This window comes from Crocodylus siamensis, chromosome 4 (assembly GCF_052110815.1).
Source record: "Crocodylus siamensis isolate JL-2025a chromosome 4, ASM5211081v1, whole genome shotgun sequence".
Taxonomy (NCBI): Eukaryota; Metazoa; Chordata; order Crocodylia; family Crocodylidae; genus Crocodylus; species Crocodylus siamensis.
The window spans coordinates 225,248,769-225,275,720 of NC_143398.1; the positions used below are offsets into that span (position 1 = coordinate 225,248,769).

Sequence of the window (26,952 nt, forward strand, 5' to 3'; positions counted from 1 at the left end):
TGCTGCTCTAGCAAATTACATTTCCCAGAATGCTTTGCACTCCATAGCACACACTGCCTGCACCACTGCAATGCGCAGCCACAAAGTGCAAGCAAAGCAGGGAATGGGAGAGTGAGGTTCTTCACCCCCTTCTGATACTTCTCCCTCAGGCGGTACCCAGGGCACACCCCACCCGCCCACCCCATGTTTCACTATTCCTGGTAGTAGGATGCTCTTCAGGGAGGTGTCAGAGGTGAGTTTAAATCTTCACACATTCAGTAGAGAATTGAGTCTAGGTTTTCTACTTTCTCAGTGAGGAATCGTTGAAACGAGGGATTAATTAATACAGTATAAATACAGCAGAAGACCTTAAGGGTGATGAGGTTACCAGGCAAAGGAACTTGATCCAAAATGGGTCATTAGGACTATCTGCCCCAAGCGTCTTTACAGCACTCATAAACTGTGGAACTCCTTACAGCACAGACTCAAGTCATGGACAGGTATTAATCTCTACTGTAGAAAAATAGCCCAGGAGCATACAAGTCCAGCCCTCTCTTTGGAAACCTGCACAGGTGAACTCTCCAGCCACAGAGCACTAGACAGCTGCTCCCTGGGCCACCCCTCCCCTTCAGGAGCTCATTACTTAACAGCGTATCCTCTCCCCTTTCTTGGGAAGGGGGCAGACTATCAAGGGGCAGCTCTCTGGCTTTCAAATAGGCATGTGCACAGTCCAGATGGGCTGCATCTGGGGTGATTTAAAGCAGAGGCACAGGGAAGCAGAGCTGGGGAGAGCCTCTCCAGTTCCAGTTCCCAGCTCCCTGGCAGTCATTTCAGTCATGGTGGGTGCATCTACACCTGCAATTAATGTGAAGCAATAAACTCCAGCTTTATTGCTATGGAATTCATTGCTCCTGGGCACACTGTTTGAATATGCACCGAGGACACAGCATATTGAGCCGGGTCTGAGCAGCCCCAGCTTGCAGGAGGCCCTGGGGACCAGACTGCCAGCCTGGGGCTGCTCCTACCTGGCTCAGCATGCTGCAGAGGGGCTGGCTTGGGAATAAGGGTGGTTTACTGGGGGGTAGCCCCCACACTAAAGCACCTCATCTGAAGCACCTCGTGCCTGAACCAGTCACATCAGTGTTTACACAGACAGTGCCATGGAGAAAATAACTTTGCAGCAAGATAGTATCTGTATTTGTAAGTACTACCCTGCTGCAGTGTTTATTATTTTTTTCCAATCTAACTGCTCTGCAAATGTAGATGCCAAGACAAGATGGAAAGCTAATTAGTCAATTCCATAGAAAATGGCTTGTGTAGACAAGCTTTGTGTATGCTACCCAGATGAGCAGCAAATGCAGCATTTAAAGCCTGTTCTGAGCAAAGCAACTTCCAGGGTAGAATAGAGGGAGCAAACCTCCCCATTCCCTGCCCTGCTCCCCCCATCCCCACATCTACTCCCCAAATAGGGAACCCATTCAGTTTCTCTCATGGGAAACATCCCCTTTCGGAGAAATATCTTCCAGGGCTACCCTGGAAGATATTCCCTGTATTACAAGAATGTATGCTCATCTCCCAGACTGGTCTGGGAGGGGACTGGAGCAGTAGGGCAAAGCCCCCTCATCTGTTACTCTAGCCAGGCAGTCCCTGATCTGGGGAAGCACAGGGAGCACTGTTCTGCTGATCCACTCCCCTCCCAGTCCAGACCAGAAGCACAGTTCATTGTTGCAAGAGAGTTTCTCTCTCAGGGGACATCTTCCAGGTTCACAACTGGAAGATCTTTCTCTTGAAGGGAGTATTCCTCTATGTGACCCCAAGCATGTCATGAAAAATCTTCAGATTTGCTTCAAGGACCATGAGCTATGAGCTAACACAACACAGCAAAACTCTTCCACCATTTAACATCTCACTGCCACCAGGAAACCACATCTCTCATTGAGAACTATTTCTCTAGCTCCAGCCTTTGCCACCAGAATCTGTCAAGCACCCTTACCATGCTTAAGTAGTTTCACGGCATGAGACTTTGTGAAATGCAAGCCGTCACACATGCAGTCAAGTTTCCTTTCAATTCCCTACTAGAGCTATCAACAAACTAAACACCTAAAACCTCATATCACAACTTTGTTTCCAATTCCAAGTTCATTCCTTTTTTGCCATACAATTCTTTCTCCCAACTCAAACTCCATCTTGAAACACTTTAGGTTCCTTACCCCACCTTGTTTGCCAAACTTTGATAAACTGTTTCAGAACTTCATTCCTCTGATTCTTCTGATGTCCAGTATAAATTTATTCATCACTAATTTATACCCACTTGATCTTCTACTAATATTGCCCTGTAACTTCCATGGCTTTTCTCCTTCTCTTTGCCCCAGAATGAATTTATAAATAGTAATCTCTCTTATTTTCTACCTTTATGTTGCTGTGCTGAACAAGACAGGTATTTTTACTCCCTTTTCATAAGATAAATTATTTATTCCAGTAATCAAAGTACCCTGTTCTGGGTGTATTGAATATGAATGACTGGACCTATATTCAATAATCTAAATGAGGGCTTACCAATTCCTAGTACAATGGCATAAAATACCTTGTGTATCGCATATTATAATCATATTAACTTTTTTTCATAGCCATGTCATGTTAATGACTTATGCTTATCTTATGCTCAACCAGGGCACACAGAAGTCTTTTTTGTCACTTCCAATTGGTAATCATTCAGTTTAATGCAAAAGCTCTTGGCATTGGTCCATAAGGGTATGACTTTCACCTTTTATTACTAATTTTATTACTCAAATCCACAAGCTCATTTAATTCTTCTGGTATCAAGAATGAAGTACTAGCAACACCTACCAAATATATCTGCAAATTTTATTTTCATATACATGGCACTTGCACCAAAGACACTAATGGAAATATTAACCGGATTTGTCCCAAGACCAGTCTCTGTGATATACATCACTAGAAACCTTTTTCCACCCTGCAAATTTGCGTGTCAATACAATCTATTGTAGTTTCTTGTTAACCATCTTACGATTCATGTGTTTGTCTTCCATTTCCATTTGTAGAACCTTTCATTCCTGAATGATCTAGCACTTCAGAAAAAGAAATACAAGCTACCCCTCTAATATACTGGAATCACATTTCTGAAGGAAATATAGTCCCCATGTTGAAACAGGACAATTCATAGGAATACTATAGGTTAGAATAGGAAGCAAAGAAAAATATTACAGCCAGCATCAGAAAGTCTTAGTACAGCTTCCTCACTAGACACTCAACAGGCTGCTGTATTTGAGTCCTCACAACATTTGGCCCATCTGCTCTTGAGCTTCTGTTGCTCTAAATAGTCTCTTGAAGGATTGCTGTTTTCTTGATCTTTCTGGTTTATTTCATAGGCACAGAATCTGTCTGTTACTTTTCAGTGACAATGAGACCATTACAGTTCTGTTCTTATGCTCTCAAGGCCAGTGCTGACCCACTGGACTCCCTGGTAGTTTAAAACACCCTACCCCAGATCTCTAATCTTACACAGTTTTATGGTTTCTAAGGTCGGAAGGGACCTGAACAGATCATCGAGTCTGACACATATATGCTTATGGTTCAGGTCTTCAGGAATATATGGTAGTTGAAGCATATAAATGAACACCCAGAGAATGTTAGGGATTAGAAACTTAACTTTAGCTTGCACAAGAAGTATAGAGAACTAGATAAGATAATAAACCAATGCATGCATTCCTCAATTTCCTCACAATTCTTGAGCCTTAATTTGGATTTAGCAGTCCTTGATCTGTCCTCTCCTGCATGTAACTTTCTCACAATCATGGGGTTACTCTTTCTCTGATTTCTACAATAGTAGGTGAGAAATCCATTCTTTTATAACTATCAGATTTCTTTTCTGATGAGCAGACTCATCAGGCAACAAAAGTTCCTACCTCGGCATGGGAATCTAATGCCTGGTTATCAGCCCACCTACCACAAATAATGGGTAAAGGGTGTCAGGCCTAATATTTCATAGATATAACACAGAAATCACCTACATTTTACACACCATATAATGTTTAAAGAAAATCTATAGGCATAAAATAACAACACTCCATCCAACGGGCCAAGATTTGAGCAATAGCCCTACTATCGTTCCAAAACCAATGCATACTGGAGGCCATTTTTTTCAATCCCTTTCTACTTGTGTCACTCCAGCAGCAATGCAGATTACTAGGGAGATGCCCATCACTCTTGTCCCAGAGACCACAGGATTGCTGTTACTTATTATCTGGATTATATTAATCTTTAACTCCCCCCACCAACAAGCTTATTAAGTATTGTACAAATGCATACTGAAAAACAGCTCCTGCCCTGAAGAAATTATGGCTTCTTTATGTGCAAGGCAGCACAATACTGAGACATGATGCATTATGCAAACTTCTGAACCAGAAGAAATGTAGTTGCCTTAGAGGGACAATACATGCGTCAATAAGCTCTGCCTTTCAGAGGCAGAGCTGCACTAATATGGCCATGCAACTTCTGGCTTAGACACTAGCACACACAGGTTGGAGTGGTGGTATACAGCATGTCTTGGCCCAGCACTCCTTATGCCAGACAGAGATATCTTTGTAGCCTGTGTAGACAAGACAATAATGTAAGAAGGAAAAACAGAAGTAAAATAGCTGCATTAGGGTCACACAGCAGGTGAGAGACAGAGCTGGGAACAGAACTGAGGGCACCTTGGTTCCCATGTAGTACTCTTATCTGTAGAAGATACCTGTCCTGTAATACTCTTAATTTCCTCACTTGCCAAGGCATTGGAAGGTAAGATCACAGACAATCCTGGGCATCGTGCATCCTGGCTACCATACCACCTGATATGCTTCTCAGCTTCTAAATAATCACTGCTCTCAGTAGCAATACTTGAAGCAAAATATACAACTTGGGGAGTAAGAGAAAGAACACTTGCACTGAGAGACCCTTTCCTCCCTCAGGAATTTCCAACTATCTGGTCTTGGGTTCAAATGAAACAACTGCTATATGAACTCACTTCACTCCCACTCACAGTTCTTTGTTATCACACATACAGATACACACACACACACACACATCATATACGCAGCTGTTAGATATTAACCTGGTAACAGTACTTACCATACTGGACTGTTGTTTTTCTTTAAATTTACAACATGCAGTAGAGCTAGATCATATTATTTTAAATAGGAAGGCATATTTCAGTGTAACTTACAAGACAGCTTGAAAAGTTAAAGGGCATTGTCAACATACATACATCAACTCTGATCCTGGAAAAGGTGGAAAATTAAAAACTAAAACTGCAACGTATCATGAAAAATATGTAACACGTTTTGCCAGTCACTCAAATTACCTCATGAGAATCTGCCACTTCTTTACTAACTCTAAAGACTGAAAAGAAAAGAAATTCATAGCAATGTATGCTGGCCCGTTAAAAGTTAAATATTGCTGCAGATGGAACAGAAGGACTTTGTGCTTCAGGATAGTGATCTTACAGTGTGCATCTGGAGCACTCTGACTAAACACTGATTTGTAATGGGGGTTGAGGACTTCAGATGTCTTCATTCAGAAAACAAACATGTTACTGGGAAGAAATCATGGAGTACATAAACACACAAAATGATCATACAGAAGGTGATGCATTATTTGTAGATTACCAATTATTCTTTATTTGTGCAGGTACTCTGAGCAAATAACATTTTAACGTGTGTGTTAGGTCATTGCTTATCATTCAGTCACATCTTATCCTGATATGTCAGGATAAACTTCTGTCTGTCCCTAATGATTTTATTTTTTGGGAACTCTGTTCATCCAGTAATCACCAAAGTTTTGACCTTCCTCCTGACTTCTGACTAAATGGCAGAAAATTAAATACAATACACAGTCTTACCAGGAAGGCAAGCAAGCAGAACTGTGGGAAACTATAGGTCTTTGCATGGTGAATACTCACTCTCATAAAGCTTGTGAATTAGGTCGAGGATGAAGCAGCACCAGTTTAGTCAATGAACCCTACCTTCTCTCAGCAGAGCTGGTCAAACACAGCAAAAACAGTGTTCACAAATATCAATCTGAATTCTATTTTCCTATGCCCATGTCCTTTTTCAGTTGTTATTCACAAACCAGTTTTGTAGATACTAATGTTAGGGGAATTACTGCTTTACATTCAAATATGAGAATTCTTATACAAACAGGGATTGGTACTCAAAAAAAATTCCCACTCTTTATTTTCTCTCTGTTAGTCTTCTGTTTCAAAAGTTTCAGTCCTCCAATCAGGAAGGGGAAATACAACTCTACAGTGTGGGTTGCAAATTGCACACTATGAAGAGCAAATAACATCAGAACACCCCCCCCCCCGAGTTTGATATTCATTGGCCTCAAATGATTGAACAATTGGAAATAAACTCATAAAAATCAAAGTCTGGTCACATTCAATTAGCCAAGAGAAAAGCACACCAATGAAGTCAGATAAATTATCTGCAATGAATAGTTTGATCAGCTCAGTTCTACAATTTATGTGAGAATACTGCAGACTTTTAAAAATTACATATTTACCAGAGAGATCTTCAATGGAAAATCTGTAGGAAAGTAAAATGTGCACTGAACTTTTCTGACATTTACAAAAGTCATTAATTAATATGATTAGGCAAATTAGATTGAGCCAAAGTCTGACTGATTTTAGAGCATGCTGCAAGAGCCACCTGTTTGCTAGAAAGATTAGATACTATGGTGCTGGCAGCTAGAGGAAACAGAAAAATAAGAAAGATAAAACAGAGAGACATCTATAGATGCTGATCTTTTATGTCTTTCTTACTTGTTTTTTTAATAAAATCCATCACCAAGATATCATTTTGATACAATGATGGCCCACCCAGACATTGACTTGAATGAAAACCCTTATCCATTAACCTAAAATGAAATTTCTTTTACCTGTTATCATGAAACAGCCAAATAAATATACCTAAATAATAATGAATTCTTCCAGCTTTATCTAGAATTCAGAGGTCTCCATAAGGTTTCACAAACCTTATTGTATTTGTCCCCATAACATAAAAGTTTACTTATGCCTACCATTCAGATGAGGAACTGAGCCACAAAGAGATAAAGCAACTTGCTCAAGGTCTCACAGGTAAGTCAGAAACTGAATTTAGTGTGTGAAGTCTCAGTTAAACGCTAACCGTTTGTCCAGCCTTCCCTTAAAGGGCAGCTAGTTAGTTCATCATATTATTGTTGCATGACACTAGGTCAACCACTTAAAGAATCAAGAAGCAGGAAAAGACTATGCTAGTTAGATATCTGGTATTTAACTTAGGCTGTACTTGCTTCTTCCCCACATCTGAGGAAGAACGCTCTGTACCTGAAAGCTTAACTAACATCTCTCCTAACTATGGAGTTGGACCAATCAAAGATAACATTAAAAAAAAAGAAAACTTTTTTCTTATAGACTAGATAGAAAATAGTACAGAGAATGGTGTTAAAGGTGGTTGATATGTCAAAAAAGGATGCCAATGTGCTTTTGCCACCGCATGTCTGCTCTCTTTCAATAGCACACATTTCGTATTCTATTATTTTACAAGATACCTGTTCGGAACCCTCTAGTACTCTAGCAAAGGGTAAAGTAGAACTTTACAGACTGAGTTACTGGCTGCCTGTACACACAATGGGGTTTAATCTTCATTAATTAAATAGGTTTATAACATTTAAATGTCTTTATTTTGGAGAGTCACATCAATGTTTGCATGCACTAGGTTTTTTAATGAATTAAGCTGTGCAGCGTCGCACCAGTGTTTGCATGTGCCTGGTTTTTGAATAAATAAAGCCTAGTCCCTGACCAGTGCTGCAGGAGAGTGGGATGGTCCAGCACTGCCCCTCCCCAGCCTGAGGCCCCCAAACCCATGCTTTGCCGTGCAGCTGTGGGAGCATGAAGCTGGCATATGCCACAATAAAAATTAAAAAAAATGGAAGCAATTTGAAAGTGGAAGCAATTCAAAGAGATGAACTACAAAAAAAAAGTCACAGCACTGCCGGGTGGAGAAAGAGCCTTTAAATACCTTTGTGTTTGTGTGCAACAAATCTATGGATGCAGTGCTTTCATTCTCAGCGAGCCAAACTAAACTATGTCCAAGGAGTTTTACTTTAATGCACCAGAAAGACTTTTAAAGCATTCAGAAAACCTGCTTATGCAAACAGTCACATGGTTGCAGTGCAAGAAAGGGCAAAAAAGCATGGCATGTATAAAGGCCTATTATGATTAACATAACACAGTGGGAGGTGACACAATAGTGTTTCATACCACAATACCTGCAAAGAAAAAAGTGCCAATAAAATATTCTTTAAAATAAATTAAAAGAAGTTGCTAAATAGAAAACTTAATAAATGGTGGATGAACTGAGAAATAAAATAGTAGGCATATATCTGCACCTTTCAGCAACACTTCAAATCCATCTCACCCTATTCTCAAACTGGCTGCAAAGAGAGTGTTGAAGAAAAAGAAAGTGAAACTGAGAGATAAGTGAGCAATGTGATGTACTTCTAGAAGCAATTCAGTTCTTCTGCTATTAATGTCTTGCACTCTGTTGATTTCCTATCATCTAAATTACCTGCTAAGTATTTAAGGATGTAAATAACATAAGATATATGTACGCTCTATTCTCTGACTTCCACAGAAACAATTGGACCAAATTACGTATTCCCTTTCCTTTTGAGGTCATGGGTTGCTGTTTTATTTATTCCAAATTGGGGGCTATCTTGTGGTTTTTCAGTCTCTTTCCAATTTTTAACTCAGGAATTTACTGGGTAATGTTGTCATTTTAATTATTATGCTTTTAGTTATATTTTGTGAGGAGCCAAGAAGTCCACAGGTCTGGCCCCTCAAGTTAATATAGTTTTACTTTTTCTATTATTATGCCATGCTGAAGTGAAAGCAATAATACAAAATAACAGAATTATGCAGTTCATGGGTAGAATTGTTAGTAAATCCACTGGCATGTTACCCGAGGCAGTGAATATTGTGTTTGCTGGTATTGTGATATTGAAACTTCCTCCTTCTAATGTGATGGAATTAATTCATACAACTTGATAACAAGGCTATTACTATGCTCACAATGGTAAAGGGTGGCTCAAGTGGAACAGTTTGGCACATTTGAGCATTTTAGATCAAAGGTCTATTGAACTGAAACAACAAATAGAATCAATTTCTTGAACTGTTTCTCTTTCCCCAAACTTGCAACATTATACCACAGAATGTAACTTAATGAAATACAGATGAGCAGTGCCATGGAACAGCCAGTACTACTTCAACAATGAAAATTAATGTAGCACTCTCCCGGCTGGGAAAACGAACCTGTTATTGAAGACAGCTTGAACACTTCCGTGTTTTAGGATACTCAGGGCTGAAATAACTTACTTAGTCACAATAACTAAGGAGAAGTGGTAGAAACTTGAGGGAAATAAATGTGCAGTTTACTGCCCAAATTGACCAAGCCTTACTGACCTTAGCAATCTTTCACCCTGAGCTCCTTTCACACCATGAGCCTGCACATGTCCAGCACTTTGCCTTTTGAGTGGTGCCAAATTAATTTCACTAGTTGTGCCAACAGAGAAGCAAGAAAGCAGCCTCCAGTCCACTGAGCCATATTGGATATATTACATAAGGTATGGAAAGTATGCATCCATAGGCATTTTTGCAGGTAAAACTAGGGGTTGTTAAATGAACTAGATTCTTTGAAAAAAAAAAAAGATGATACAAGAGAAAATGTCAGCAAGACAGAGAAAGAAAAAAGAGCACGGTGAAATTAAAAAAGAGTAGAGAGAGGGCTAAAGATTTAAACTAGACCATACTATGCAGATCAGACACAGAACTGATTTTTGTCAGGGCAGAGGACCTTGGATTCATGGAAATGACAGGAAAGGGAAACACAGGGCTGAAGATGCCTTCCTTTGCTGTGCCCATCCAAGCCCAGTGACACTCTTCAGAAGCTTACCACTGAGGCTATTCTGGGCACGTTGCTAGTGGTCACTCTCAGGCCTGGCAGAGACTGAGGGACAAATGCAGAGAAGTCTCAAGGGTGAACTTGCAGCTCTGGAGCATGCCTGCTGACCTGGGGTAGGGGAGGCAGGATATGTTTAGCCCTGTGCTCCCTGACTGAGTAGAAGCAAGCCCAAAGGCTTCTGTTAATCAGCTTCTAGAAAGGACAGTGCTATGCATTGATATTAGTATTACTGGCTTCCTTTAGCCTGTAAGTATATTCAGTGTGAATTAAATGGTTTCAGAAATGTTGGCACACTCATGAAAAAAAAATGCTCTGGTGTCTCTCCTGAGAAACATGGCCTAAAATTGCTCGCTAAACAATGCAGCATCCACGTAGCAAGAATGACCAATACATGTTAGATGGTATCCAGACCCTGGCCTTCAGAGAGCAACCCTTCACTGATTATCATTCTCCTAAGTCCATTAACTCTGTTTCATGCTTTACATGAGAGAACACCCCATCTCATATGAAAATGAGAACTAGCTTCTTAGTTACACCCCTGATATTAAGTTTTAACAAACATTTATTAGCCTGCCTCTACTTACTCACCACTCTTCAAGCAACTCCATTAATTAAGTAGTTTAGAAGCAATTAAAAGACTTATTTAGAACTTGTGTTATTGGCACCTGTTTATTCATTGACCCCACGGAGCTAAGGCAGTAAAGGTCTCATTTGATTGCTTTTGTCACCCAATAAGTCAGCATTTTAAAGACAAAGGAGACAGAATGCAACTTCATGTAAGATAGCAATGCCTTAAAACACAAAGGCTACTGTCTACAGGCACAGAAACAAAACATTTATGTAGACAGGGCAGCACAAATAATCTATTTAACCTAATCTTTTAATTACAGGAAACATCTCACAGCAAGACATACAAGAGCAATGAAATGACCCAGAGCTAGAAATCAAGATGATATATTTGTGCATGTGAAAGTAACACCAACAGAATTCATAAAAGAAAATCTCCTTGGGCATTATTATCTTTCCATCAGGACATGTTGTCATCACAGCAAACAAGAGAACAAATATTTTAAAATGTGTTATTAATATACAAAAATGTAAAGTAGAGGTAAAAGGAAAACAAAACCTAATTAGGGACAGGCAAGATGAGAGGAAATGTTCCAGGTAGAAACATCCTCATTTGGATGAAAGAAGAAGCATCTTGAAAAGGAACTGAAATGAAAACTAAAGGACAGATCCTAATAGCCTGACACATTAAAGAGCACCTTACTCTGCAAGAAGCTCCATCAATCTGATTGGTGTTATTTGCACAGAAAGGTACTAGTCAGCATGAAAAGAGTGTCCGAATCTGGCCCTATGTAGGGAATATGCAAATCTTCTCCCACTCCTCTTAAAGATTCTAAGGATATCTGGCAGAGAGTCCCCTGAAGAGTCCTGGCAATGCCACTTTCTGTAGTAGGAAACGAACATCTTGTGAAGAACCCCTGAGACAAAACTACCCCCTCAAATCTGTGCAAGTGGAAAAGTGTTTTTTGAAACAGGGAGGGTGCATGTGTGTGTGTGTGCATGTGTGTGAGAGAGAAAGAGAGGGAGAATAATAATCATAGTCACTATAAAGGGTTCCCAAAATATCAGGAGATGGAGAAAAAATTGATACTTAAAAAAAAAATCTCTTATCCTCCTTATTACCCCCTCCGTTTCTTCCTTTCCCATCTGTGACATTTCTGACCCTCTGCCCTGATCTGTTACCTTACTGCAACTAAGTTATTATCCTTCTATTTGAAAAAATTGTCTTCGTTCCTTTGATCCACTCTTATTTCATTATATTCTTTCTATTCCCTCTGCATCATTCTTTACTCACTTCCACGGTCATGTCCCCCTGTTTCCTTGTTTACATTCTACCATCTTCCTCCGCAGTTTTCCATTGCCAATGAAGCCTAATGTCCACCCTATTCTGTGTTCCAAGACATGTAACTTATTAAAGCTCATTCTTCTTTATTTTGCAACTTCATGCTGACTAAGTACCATATTTGTTTCCAAAAAACAAGACAAAAGAAAACAGAATTATGCAAGGTCAAAAGCTTTTTCTCATTACTCCCACTCACATCCTTACATAAACCTCACTGTCATTCTTTTCCAACGCAGGATTTATTTTTCCAAACCTGGGAATTCCCATCAGTTTAATTGTTTGACAGAATGTTCCTGCCTTTGCTCAGAAGGTGTACATTTTTCAAATGCCACTAACATACCACTACAGAATTTCTCATGAGTAGCAGCTAATTGCAGATTGGGTTTGCCACGACCATTGCTTTAGCTCCTCAAAAAGCCACTTTAAACCAGAAAAATCAGAAAAAGAAGAACCGACGTTTTGCAAGTCAAAGAAAACGTGGTATAGCCAGTGTATGTGGAAACACTGCTGTGATTATTTCTACATACTGCTGAATTGTTAAACTTTACTTTTAACACTAGTTGGTGACTTCATTAGCACCAGACAATATGTTTTAACTTTAGCTTGCAAATGAAATTTTTGAATACGTGATCCCACAGCATTTGAATACATACGGACAGATTTCAGCTCCATTACAGCCCAGTTACACCATCCCAGCCATGCACAGGGGTTGTAATATGGGGAACTCCCCGAAGGCAAAGCTAGTGAGGTGGCTACCTCACTGTGGCTTTATACTATCTTACTGACAGCTCCAGAGTAAGGGCAAGACTAAGGCCAGTGGCAGGACCAGGGCCAGTGCAAGAAGCTGAAGGGTCAGGTCCCAAATGTCTGGAGGAGTGGCCAGAAAACTCTGACAATTCAGCGTTAAGAACTAGCACCATCAACGGGTAAGGAAGCTATTTATGGCTGTGTGATGTCACATCAGTCCTAACAGCAGCTCAGAATTTGGGTTACATAAAGCTGGATATATACCTTCTCTACCCTTTCCACCCTCCACAGGAGGTTCAGCACAGAATCTGGCCCAGAGATTGTGTTTCACTTAGAAAGTGGGACAGATCTTTTTTCTGAGTGAAGTGTATTTTTTCTTCGTATTCATTTACACTAATGAACCCCCTCCCCTCTAATCAACCCACATAATGCAGTATTTTCCAGAAGAACACCGTTCAATACTGAGATAATACATTGTAAAGAGTGGGCCATGGTCTATCATTCACAATACACACATATTCAGAAAAAAAGACAGGTTACTTACCAATGGTTTTGTTCTTTGCGAGTCACTTCTGTGTATTCACACTTGCATATTTCCACTTGTGTGAATACACAAGCGGAAAAAGGAGCCCCTCAAAGAAGAAACACTAATTACGTTAGCCAAGGAAGAAATCACATGTATTTCTTACATAACAGGAGAAAATCTAAGACACTTTCTCAGGGAAGCATATGCACTGCACTATATATACTATACTAGTGGGCCAGATCTTCATCTAATGTAAATCAAAATAACTATGTTGACTTCAATGGAACGGGATCAATTTACACCTTCTCAGGATCTAGCCGCTACTGTCTGTCACAAATAATTGCATAACACGTAAGTGTTTATGTGGGCAATGTGTATAAGATGATGTTGCAGTGAAAAAAGAAATATAAAAGGAGATTTCAGCATAAAAATATTTGTTCATGGATTTAAATGCTCTTTAATTCAGTGGTGTTCAAAGTACATCCTTTGAGCTGAGCCAAACTGTCTGGCCTGTGGGTTTCCCCATGGATCCAGACATTTATCAGCAGGGGAGCACTTTCTGATGAAAGTTGTCAGAAACTTCCTGCCTACCTTTTCCTCCCATTTCTTTCTAACAGGCTCACAAAGCCATACTGCAGCCTTTGGAGTGGATCTAGCCTATGGACCTGTCCTGTAAGCCAGCCCCTGCCCACACACCAGAAAGGCTGAGCACTACCGCTTTTAACACATGGTGCTAAAATGTGCTGGAGTCAGAAATTTCACCTCTCCAGGATGTCCCAGGACAGAGAATTCCTGGTCCTTTTTTTTAGCAGTCAGGAACTACATGATTATTCTGAAAATGAGAAAACTGAAGGAAGCAATGCTCCCCACCCCCAGAACACTGTGCATTTATTTGTAAAAATTAGTCATAGGCTTCTACTTTCTTATGATTAGCTGAAATGTCAATAGCATTTGTTCATCTTCTTTGGGAATCCTGGGATATCGAATTACATAGGTTATTTTATACTTCAGGTAAAATGCTACATATTTATTTGCTCTTCTGTGAGCTAAGCAATATTAAGCCAATTCAAATTCCATTGATCATGAACAGCAAGTACCCCTAGAATATTTAAGCTATGTCTCCACCTAGTGGTAATTGCATACAGATAAAAGGAAATAGCTTATATTACCTATTATTTTAGTGAAATCAGAAGTGGAGCAGGTGCCTTCCATGCACATTAAAGTGTCCAATTCCCATCACAAAGAGCTGAGAATTTAAGACTTAAATCACTAAACATTTACCCACAGATACTGAAATCAGTAATACTGCTTATATACTGAAAATTAAGTAATATTAAATGTCAAGCCTAAGAAAAGACAAGTAAAGGGGAGGAAGACTAAGATGAAAGGTAACTGGATGAAATAAGGGATAAAATTAGCTGGTAACTTAAATTGCTGCATGTTCTGAAGGGGAACATGTCGAAACAAAGAATGGAAGATAATTTCTTATTATGAGATCTCCTTATGTTCCTCAATCTAGTATTGAACCATACCTGTAATTTTCTTGGATCTCCTGATTTTCCTTTTTGGATAAATTGAGAATACTATTTAATTTATTTCAATGTATAATCTGTATGAAAAGACACTGGTAGCAGGTCATAGGTATTTCTGCCATCAATGAAGATGTAATTACATCAAAAAGTTAAACCATGTATTCATTCCAAAGAAGAAATAACGAACAAAAAAAATAAAGTCAAAACATCTTAACTACAAAGACAAGGCTTTAACCATTGCCACCCCCAAAAACATTGCAGCTATATTAAATTGTTCTGAAATGTGTCTTTAAGGACAGTAACCACGGGGAGTCAGTTCCAAGACTGAGGACTCCTTGTTGAAAAGATCCTGCTAGCAACTCTTCCCATTTTTCATAACAGAAGACTCCAGTTCAAGTACCTTCCACTGACTACCATGGATATATTATCTTATTGAAAAAACCTCATAGCGGTTTGTGCATCACAAACAGAGATGTACTACCCTGCAGAAAATCAAGAAGTACATTTTCTAAAGATATGGAGGATGTTACTTGTATGCCTCCTGTAAAATTCAAATTGACTTTTACTGCCCCCATGCTACATTTCAAAATATCTCAAAAAACTGCCTTTCCCTAGTGGGATTTTTGCTGTGTAAACTGCTTACACGGAGACAAGTGGATTTCTACCATAATCTGGCACCCTTTTGTGTACAAATGTGAGGTGCTGCCTTTCAAAGAGAGGACAGCCAAGGCTCTCCCTGCATAGCCAACATTAAAATATCTGCCTCACTCATTAAAAAGAAACATAAAAATGGAGCAAAGTGACTTAGCCAAGTTTTTAGAAAATGTAGTGGCTGAATACAGAAATACCAGCACCCAACATGTAAACAAGTCAGATTTGATTATCTCTGAGTGAGTTCATTTAGAATTCATTTCTCTGTTTGCTTTGCATGAGTTTGATAAATTAAGGAAATGTGCAATGTTTGGGCACATATCAAGGCAAATTTTTATATGTATATTTAATTAGTTTCTTTTAATATGAACTTACAGTCAAGAAACTGTAATAATGATGATGTTACATTCTGCTTTTCCTCAGAAGGATCTCAAAGCACTTAAACGATGTTAACCAAAGCCTGGCCTCAAAAGTGCATGCTCCCATGACACATCCATAGATCTCAAAGCATTGTGAACCCAGAACTGAATCACATCTCACAAGATCTCTCTGAGGTTGTAAAATATTATTACTTCCATTTTATGTATAGGTTAACTGAAACACACAGGGTCAAATCCCAGATAGCTTATATGACTTTGTGAAGGTTACCTTGAGAACAGGAATAGAATCTTAACCTGATTCAGCCAAGAGATCATCCCTTAAGAATCTATTTTCCATTACATTATCACCACAGCTGATCAACTGCTTTATTGCCAATCACTGTTTTAATAGCTAAAATGACTGCTGCACATACAATCAGGTTTACAGTAACAATATTCTCTTCTAAATCAGATCTTACCTCATCTAACAACCATCGGCTCAAGAGAGTTCTAACAGTATGAACTATTCATCCAGGGCTGATATGAACTTATTTCTGCAGTAAAAGGTATAAAAAGTGTTTCAAATCACAGCTGTAAATTACTAATATTTGTTGCACCTGTAAAGCATTCTTTGTGAATAAAAAAAAAAATCCTTCCCCTTCACACATCAACGGAGAGCTAATCCACATATGACACAGAAATGATGTAGGAAATACAAGGCCGGGTGAAATTAGTTTGTGTCTCTGTAAATTGTTACATCAGAATAGTATCATCCCACAAAACTGGTTTTTGGAAAGCCTTACACTTTTTAACTGCTAACCTAACAACAATAAAACCAATCCATAGAAAGCTGGTGTTGACATAGGTACTGTCCACCAGATGGCAGCAATGTGTTTTATGAATAATGCAATAATGTTGTGCAGTCCACTTCCATTCCACATTTAAATGATAAAATAATAGTTACTTCTTTACATATGAAATCCCATATTAATTCAACCAAAAACTAAAGAAAAGTGGCTTAGCATTCATACACTGGTTATGGCTGACTAGCTGAGACTGCTCTGTCTCAGGGCACAGTGGAAACCAACGCTGCTATTGCTTCTTCCACTCTGCAGCCATTTATTCGTGTGGGCCTTTATGCTCTTCGGTGCTTCTGTCCCTGACAAAATTATTTCACATGCACATTAAGCATTAACTGCTGTTATGTTTTATTTTTGTAACACAGAAAATGCCTGTGGCTTGAAATAAATATTTTCCTTTCTGATGGACAAATAACATCTGCAGTTATGAAAGCTGCAGTGTAGCTGTCAAATGCTAAGTGAGTCACATAATTTCTTGAGAAGCACATGTGTATACATACACACAGACACACAACAAAGACATACATATAGCAGTAGCTACATCCCTCCTGTGAGGGTCACTTGCAAAGAGTTATTTTATAGTATTATTATTATTTTCAGGAAATGGAGATTAAGTGCAAAATTTCTGGTTCAAGCTATAATAAAAAACTAAAATAATCAACTTGTTCTTTACAGCAAACTTGGGTTTCGTTATCATTTGTAGGCAGCATGGAATTTAGTACAAAACATAGGGCCAAATCCAGCCCTAGTTCAACCATGGAGAAAAATAAGAGATTTGCTTCTCTACTTGCTTTGCATGGCCATTCATAGCTGTGTACAATGAACTAAATGGCTTGCTGTTGATTTGTTGATTTGCCCCAGCTGGCAAGTTGGTGCAATATGTGCAGTGTGATACTACTCTCAGCCATGTTGCATTCCCTGTTCACAGATGTAAATGATTACACAAGGTGCAAGGCAGAGGAGGATCAGGGGCAAAATCCTGCTCTCATTCATAACCTCACTTCAGACTGATACTGGCCCAACTGAGAGCAGAATTCCACTCAGTCTTCAGAGCAGTGTGGACTTTAAATCAAGGAACCCTAAACTGTTTCCTGACTGTTTTCTTCCACGTGCCCTCCATACCCTTCTCTATCTCCTTTGAAAAACCCATCATTTTAAATATGTAAGAATAGTTCCAACTACTGTTTTAAGGACATTATTCCAGAAACCCTGAATTGCCTTCAGTGACCCAAATAGACCACAGACAAGAGATTACCCTGGTGAAATTGTAATTAGCTAAAAGTCAACTAAATTTAGAAACTTTAGATGTGGTTTTGAGGGGCTATTTCCAGAAGGCTTCCCATTGGACATGGTCCTCAATGTGAGTTTCACAGTATCAATAACCTAGGGAGATCAAATGTCTAGGTAAGGGGAAAGTAAGTCACAAGTGGCAGAAAACAATAATCTCTATAGATGCTCTCCAGTTATAGTAATGAAACATGAAGAACCCCCATTGAAGCCAATGAAAGCTCATATATGGAGTGGTTGCAGGGTCAGAACCTCAGTAGGTGTCCAAATAGTAGATATATAAAACCTTAACAGCCAAACCAAAGAATAAACTGCCTACATTTCTGTAGTAACTGCATCTTCATCTGTTCAAATTGTCATTTTATGAACAAGTAGACGTTGCAAGATCACACAGCCTTGCTCTTCCTTTAATCTTTCCTTTTACAAAGAGTAAGGATTTGTTTTTCCAAACATAAACCCCCTCAAGTCTTAGCCTCATTCTACATTGTGTGTTAGATCTGTTTTCTTCATATAGTATTGGAAATAAGGTTAGGGTGTGAGGGTCTCTCTCATTCTCTATAAAATGCCAGAATAATTTTAACTTCTCTCTAGTGATCTTATACTTACAAACCAGGGCCTTATTGTTTGTTTGCTCTTCTGATTTGTTTTTCCTGCCATTAAGCACAAAGCAATGATTTAAGACTTTCATACATCACTAACCACATATTCTGATCACTGATTTGTAGCAGACAGGACCAGTGAGAGTATATTCCCTTCCTTTTGTTTTTGGCCCAAGCCCCAAGCCCCATCCCCATCTATTTACCTCTTACGACACAGCTTGAACAGAGAATGTGGATAATATTGTCATTTACCAGGCACACAAATCCTAGATAATGGCAAAGCCCCAAATGGTCCCTTTCCTTAGAGCTAAAAGATATCTTCAGCAAGCTAAAAGAAACTTTCAAGCCTTCCTAAGATTTCCAAGTGTCTAGTTAGAAAAAGCATAATTGTTTATATGCAAATGTCAAACAGTGGCAGTTAGGCTATTCCTGACTGCGTAGGACAGCGAGGTGCTACGCCACCTCAGAAGAGCAGCAGTGATCTCTGCAGGGGGTCTAATAAATGGAAGAGCTAGAACAATACTGGTGGGCAGAAAGAAATGATCCTACTTTCTACTGCTCTTATGCCCTGGCATCCTCCAAGGAAGGTAAGAGTAGGAAATGCCACTCATAAGCATATACCTTACATATCGGGAAGCATTATGATTATCCTTCCACATTATCTCAAGGGGCCTCAGCTCAAAAGTACTTCTAGAATTGGGCAGCAGATAGTTTTTCAGTCTCATGAAAGCTTTCACACTTTTGAACTGTTTTGCAACAGGATGAACCTAAGACTGCTGGAAGTCAGCAGAGGAGGGAAGGTTGTGGAATACTACACAAAGAGAAGAGATCTTCCTATACCTCCGAATAGGTCTGAGCCTGGTGATTAGGGTATTCATTTGGGATCTGGGACAGCAGGGATAGGAATGGAGCTGTCTCCCCCACATCCTAAATTAGTTGTCTTCTCCACATATTCTGGGGAGGGGGTATCTGTGTCTGTCTGTGAAAGTTTCCATCTATCACCTTTTTTGTTGATAGTAGTCTTATGTAGAGTTTAGGTTATGGTTTGTATGGGGTGGTTTGGATATGGATGATCCTGCCTCAGATAGGGGGCTGAACTAGATGACCTCTGGAGGTCCCTTCCAGCCCTGCTTCTCTATGACTCTTCACTGGTCAAGGGTTCCATCTTGAACTTAAAGAAACTTTACTGTTAAAACTGGTATGTAACTTCCAAAAAAAAATGTTTTGATCACTATGCATTTCCCGAATATTGTCAGAAACTTCCTGACTAACTTCTTCTCCCATTTCTCTGTTAGCAGGGTCACAAAGCCACATTGAAGCCTTTGGAATGGAAAACTGACTTTTTAAACTTACAATGTTTTCAGTGACTATAACATATGCCCATATACTTCATTCTATATATAGACGTATTACTTTCTCCTAACATTAGCTCTTAACCAACATTACTCACCTGAGTTTTCATTGTTAATCAGGGATAAAATATTCTGCATCCAGGCAGGCAGTGAAAATTCAACTCTACCTGGCCAGACGTGCATATGTGTCTAACTGCTTTTAGTATACCCTAGCTTCTACTGTAGCAATACATTTCTAATTTCTGGGGTGGGAGAGAAAAAACACAGGAATTCCGTGTCTCAGAGACAGTTCAAAAACCTTTCCCTGTTCTAAACTCGTACAATTTTATCAATTAATTATCAAAATGTGTTTTTAAATTGCTGGCATTGCCTAACAATGTTATTATGTCACTAGTGTATTACAGAAATGGAATTAGATTAGGATAAATTTAGGCACCTAAGATATCAGTTAGCTAACAAAAATAAAAATAACTTTCACAAGTGAAAATCTGATGCATTATTTAAAAGAGGGCCAGACTCCTCCACTCTTCACCAAACAAAATGCTAGCAAAGGTTCAAACTAAGGACCATCAGGAACCTCATCATCCTCCACTCTAATGGCAAGACACATTTATTCAATTTGTATCTTCAGCATAAATTCACAGCCCCAATAAATAAATACATGAAATCCAAACACCATCATCATACCAAAGAAAACATGATACCATGAAAAAGAAAATGAAGCACATGTGACAGGTTTTAGTCACATCACTTCATAAATTCCTGCAAGGCACCCAGGAGTGACAGTGATTCTATCTTAGATAAAATAGAATAGAAAATGTATGGGACAATTTCTGATCTCAGGGGCTAGGGACAGAATTTACACATAAACTGGCATAAGTGATCAGACACCAAGTCAAATCTGTAACACAACAGAAGTTCAGTGCACATATATCACTTTTAAAATGGCTGAAACAGGTTTAAGATAAACGTAGATGGATGTAGTAATTTAAATTGGTGGATTGAACTTCTGTCTCAGATCCCCTCCAGATTCAAGTAAGCTCACAATCCCCCAGCATCCCAGGATGCTTTGCACCTCCCCTGCAAACTCCCCCTTGCAGGGTGAGCAGGCTAGCCGTGGTCCAAGCTGTCTGCTTCAGCCGAGTAGGGAAGTTTCCTTTAGCACCTGCTGGTTGCTGGCCTGGGCCACTGCAGGCATGTGGCTGCATTTCTGGAATTAAAAGTGAATGTCTGTTCATTTATTTAACAGTTCAGTCTACATGGCTTAGACTAACCGGAGAAGATTGAACTGATTCAGCCTTGGGCTTTTTGGCTGTCTATACTTAACTAAAGCAAATCTGGAATAATGACAATAGAAATAACAGACTTGCTCCACATTTCACAGTTTCATAGTAGCTAGGGTCAGGAGGGAACTGAACAGATCATCTAGCCTGACCCCCTGCCACAGGCAGGAATGAATGCTGGGTTCACAAGACCCCAGACAGGTGATCATCCAACCTCCTCTTGAATTTGCCCAAGGTAGGGGCAAGGACCACTTCCCTGGGAAGTTGGCTCCACATTTTGGCCACCCTAACTGTAAAATATTGCCTTCTGATCTCTAACCTAAACCTATTCTCCATCAGCTTATTGCCATTGTTCCTTGTCACCCCAGGTGGTGCTGGGGAGAAAAGGTCTCTACCTTTTTGCTGTTGATCTCCCCTGATGAGTTTATAGGTAGCCACCAGATCCCCCCTCAGCCTCCTCTTACTGAGGCTGAACAGGTTCCTCTCCTCGTGGGCCTGTCCTGCTGCCCTCTCACCAAATGAGTGGCCCTCCTCTGAACTCTCTCCAGGCTCACCACACCCTTTTTAAAGTGCGGCACCCAGTACTGGACACGGTACTCCAACTGCAGCCTGACCAAGGTCGCATAGAGGGGGAGTATCACCTCTCTGGACTGGCTTGAGATGCATCTTTGGATGCGTGACAAGGTATGGCTGCCCTTGCTGGCTGTGGTCTGGCATTGGTGGCTCATGTTCATCTTGGAGTCAATAATGATGCCAAGATCCCTTTTCACCTCTGTGCTTTCAAGAAGGGAACTCCTCAGCCTGTACGTATGCTGTGGATTCCTTATCCCAAGGTGCAGCACCCTGCATCTGTCTACATTGAACCCCATCCTATTCTCACCTGCCCACTTTTGTAGTCTTTCTAAATCTAGCTGCAGCCTCTCCCTTCAAGTGTGTCCACCTCGGCCCACATTTTAGTGGCATCAGCAAATTTGGACAATGTGCTTTCCACCCCCTTGTCCAAGTCACTGATGAAGATGTTAAACAGTGCGGGCCCAAGGACCGAACCTTGGGGGACCCCACTGCTCACATCTTGCCAGGTTAAGTACAACCCAACCCATCTACCACTGCTCTCTGGGTGCGCTCCATCAGCCAATTCTTCACCCATCCAACTGTGCAGGCATCAGTGCCACAGTTGTTTAATTTATTGATGGGGATGGGGTGAGAGACACTATCAAAGGCCTTCTTAAAGTCTAGAAAGACTACGTCCATGGCAACACCATCATCCAAGGATTTACACAAACATAACTGAGATCAGAGTAAAGAATATTCTTACATGCTTAATAGTTGTAGGATAATCTCTTCTGTAGTATCTTTAGGTATAGCTATATTTTAAATATAAAATTTTAAATAGATTTTCACTTAATTTTTACCCTCATTTTCTCTGTAACTTCACATATAAAGTTTATGAGCCTGAGTAACCTACCAGGGGCTGCAGCATATTAAAGCCAGCTTTCTACTAAGACTATGGCAAGAGCCAGTCTCTATAATTTTTGTTCATGAAAATTTTATACATAAACAAAAAATGATCTCGGCAGATGAACAGAAACACCAGTGTAATAAAATGATGTGTTTGTTAAATGGACTAAGTTATTAAGCGAATAAAGCTGCATAGTAATCAATGCATATGCTACATTGTGAGCTTCCATGTGCTGGAATTTACTTACTTTTTGGCAGGGGGGGCAGGGGAGAGGGTTGTATTTTTTAACTGACCAATAAAAAGCTCTTAAACAACTGAAAGGAAACAAATATTTCGTTACTGTAAGATTTTGTGTTGCAATGTCTTAGCACAGGGAGCTAAAAGTTGAATGAACTCTGCAATTTCCTCTGCAGTGTCCTGCTAGAATGTTAAATTCAGAAAGGGCTGCTTGATTTATACATGAGAAAGAACATGAGCAAAGCAAGAGAAAACCCTGTCTGGAAAGTTTTCCACACTGAGCACAGACAACATTTTTAAACTAATCTAGTTACTAATGCTTCGGTAAACGTATTAGTGCAGACTGCAAAGCACACCATCATGTTATTATTTTCTTCAGCTGTAACTTTCATCAAGATGTACCTCTTCAATGTAAAATTTGACAAAGTGAAGGGGAGAGAGGAGAATGACAGCGTGACATATACACTATGTCTTTTCCAGTTGCTGACTGACAACACTGCCATCCCTTAACATGGTTTTATTTAGTTATTACAACCATCTCTCTGTAAATGACACTTAGGATTATTTAAGATTATGTTGTAATCCTTTTAATCCTTGGTGCTTTAAATTTCAGGCTAACACCAAAGAGCAAACTAGCACTTAGCAGAAATATTTAAAGCATGTGATTTGAACATAAATCTTCTTTTATTCACCATTCCTCTGATGAAGACCTAGTGTATCATGTCAGTTAGCAAAAGAGAACTGTATAGCATCTCACTGCAAATTGCTGTTTGCTCAGACTGTGTGAAACGGTTTCAAACTAGGTCTATTTATTGGCGGTCTAGCATCAACAAAATAAATAAAGGAAATGCATATTGTATTTGAAATGCAGACACACAAAATTTTGAGAAACAGAAATGTTTAAAATGTGCACAAATATAAAATTAGCACATATTATGTAGTATGTGGGATTTGTTTCTGATCAGATTTAACCTAGTTTAAAAAAAAGAAAGCGTTAACTATTAAAACCAACGGTGTTATGCTATTGTAAAATATTAACAGTATTGGAATCAACCCCCAACTCTTCCTGCATTCATGTCATTTGCTGCAGATTTAATTCTTAAACAGGTAATGTTCCCTTTTAATTTTCTCAATAATGTCCTTATAGTACTCTCTTTTTTAATAAGACACATATTCTTCTTAGATTTTAAATTCTTTTGTCCTGCAACTTTGCACGTTTTATTTTTTTTTAACCAAAATTTCAGTAACCATTCTCAATATCTACACCATAATTAATTTGGGCCCAAGGGCCACATAGGGAGTTTTGATTTAAGTACTAAACTCCGATTTCTGCAGCTGGTTCTGATACAACACATCCGCAAAAGCAACTTCTCTCTGTTTCAGTTGGGAAAAAATGTTTTATTAGTCAGCATGTAATGAAATATAAACCTTCAACCATGCTTTGTTATCATGCTTTTGGACATGTAATCATGCTCGTTTCTGATAATTTCAGAGCTAGGTCAACTAACAGATTTAGTTCCCACACAGATTCTTTCACATTCTTTCATTCCAACACATATGTATATTTATCTATCCATCCATGTATCTACATCTAATATAATCAAAAGATATAAATATATGACAGTATAAGTGTCACATTCAGGATCTAGGTACAAACTGCCCTACTTTCTTTTAGAAACTGTTATGGCCTCTTGCCATATAGTTTCACAAAAATGTCACCCACCCCTCTTTCTAGTCTGTCTGCCCCAGTCTCTTTTCAATCCTTTTCCAAAATGTCACCACTACAGATGCCAAAGCCTTCTTCTCTTCAGCTTCTGCAATCTGGCCTAGGCTTCTAATATCTCTGGCCACATCCAGACAACCACCACCACCACAAGACCCATCTGTGACACCACACATGCTGGCCATGCTCCAGCTTCTGGCCAGGCTTACAGCTGCATAAGCACCATGGCTGCAGCTTTCCTAGCTCCCAGGACCCCAGGTAAGGCTGTTGGGGCCAGCACAGTTGCTGGCCCCAGCCTCCCATACCCCACCCTGGGTTATCTGCTGCACACTAGAGGGACATTCCCCAGGGACAAGAGGCAGCAGCACAAAATGCGCCACTGCTTCTTGTCCCCAGGGCACCAAATGTCTGCACTCATCTGGACATGGCCTCTCTGTCTAAATGATGCCACACTCCTATTCAAAACATATCTTAACATATGCCCTTCCTTCCTTGCTTGCAACTTTCATTTTTTTTCCCACTCAGTTATTGGCCTTAGGAGAAAATGCCTTGAGGGTTGCAGCAGAGAAGAGGACATGAATCACTACTTTCTTCATCAATGTATATATACAAGTCCCTTCTGGGTGCAATTAAGGCAACACAATAAGCTGTGGAGCACTCTGAGCCAAACAAAACTGCTCTCAGGTGCAGTGTCTACATGTGCACCTGGGACAACAGCAATTTGGGATAGGGTACAGTGACCCCAGGCTGGCAGGGGACATGGGGGTGGGGGACCGTGGGCTTGGAGTGGTAGTGGAAGGTGGCAGAAGGGCACAAGTTTGCTGAAGTGTGGAGCCATATGGCTAGGCAGCAAGCAGCCACCACACTCTAGCATCCTCATGCCCCAGCCAGCCCCTGTCACCACTTACATGTGCATTTCAGTGCAGTTACTTACTCTGCCATAAGATAGTAGTGTTCCCAAGTACTATCTTATGGCAGAGTTCATTAGTCTACTGTGTCGTCATACCAATGTACGTGCACACAGTGACATTTTACTGTGCAGCTAATTAATCTACTCCACAATAAAGTGCACATGTAGATGCACCCTCTGTAAACTTATTATTCACACCAGGGCAAGTAAGAAAAAATCTATCTTACACTCTTCCTATCGTAGTTTTCAGTAGTTAAATGCTATAAGTCAAGGGTGGACAAAATACTGCCTGTGAGCCTGATACAGCCCACCAGCTGACTGAATATGGCCTGCGGCTGCCCTCACGGTGCTCCACATGAGGCCAAGCCCCATCCACTTCCACTCAGGCCCAAACCAACACACACAGCTTCCAGCGGGGCTGTTCCCAGTGCTGCTCTGCTCCCCTCCAGTGGGAACCATCCAGCTGAAACTTCCCTCGGACCTGGAGCAGCACAGCAGTGGCAGGCGCAGGAGAAGGAGCCATGGCTGAAGTCTTCAGTGGGAGAGGAGATGCACAGGGAACAGAAGCTGCACGCTCTGGCCAAGGCCTGGACTGATGGGGCTGTTCTGCTCCTCTCGCCTCCACTGGTGGCTCCTCCTCCTGCTCCTGCTGCACAACTCTGAGTGGGGGAGCTTCAGTTGGGTGGCTCCTTCCCCAGTGTGTAGGGCTCTGGCTCCAGCTCCAGCTACCTGCTCTGCCCACTGGTGCTACCTGCAGAGAGCACATTCAGTGGAGCTTGCCCAGTCCATAGCTGCTGCTGTGGCACTCTGCATGGAGCTGCGCCCCAGCCAGGGCAGCCTGTGCCACACTCCTGCCCAGCCCTGGCCCTGGCCCTGGCCCTGGCCAGTGTGTAGCTTCTGGTGTAGCTATTCCCAGTGTGGCTACAGCTGCAGCTGTTCCCCTTGCCTCCAGTGGGATTCACCTGGGGGCATGTCCCCCCATATACTCCCCTTTGGGCATGCAGGGAATGGATCACCATTGTCCCTGTCTCAAACACTGCTCCCTGCCCTCCCATAGGGAGTTTTGATGGGTTGTCACGGGTGGGGGTGGGGAGGGAAGAGGGAGAGTGGGTGCTGACCTGGCCCATGACAGCTCATCAAATCTCCCTATGTAGCCCTTGGGCCCAAATAATTGCCCAACCCTGCTATAAGGCTTGATTTTACACTACTGTGCAGTGCAACAAAGGAACATTCTCTGTTACTATATTGATGACACCAAAGCCCTGTCTAAAATCTCAAATCATAAGTACAAATAATATTCCTTTGGAGGCGGATTCAACTTTCATTGAAATCAACAAAAACATTTCCCCTGATTTCAAGGGTTGTGGAACTGAGTATTGCAGTAGCCTTTTTTTTAGCCTCTAAATCCTTAGAATAATACTGTTCTCTCCCTTTTTTATCTTCCTTAAAGGCCTTAAGTTTACTGTTCAATACAAGTGCTTGCAGATGATAAAATGAAACAGGATTGTTTGTTTTCTATCACACAGAAGGACGGGCATATG

General features: G+C 40.5%; 1 protein-coding gene across 1 annotated transcript in view; it reads right to left on the reverse strand.

Moving 5' to 3' along the window:
• ARHGAP15 (Rho GTPase activating protein 15) overlaps positions 1–26,952 on the reverse strand; it is a 507,565-nt gene that overhangs the window by 379,627 nt on the left and 100,986 nt on the right. The window lies entirely within an intron of this gene.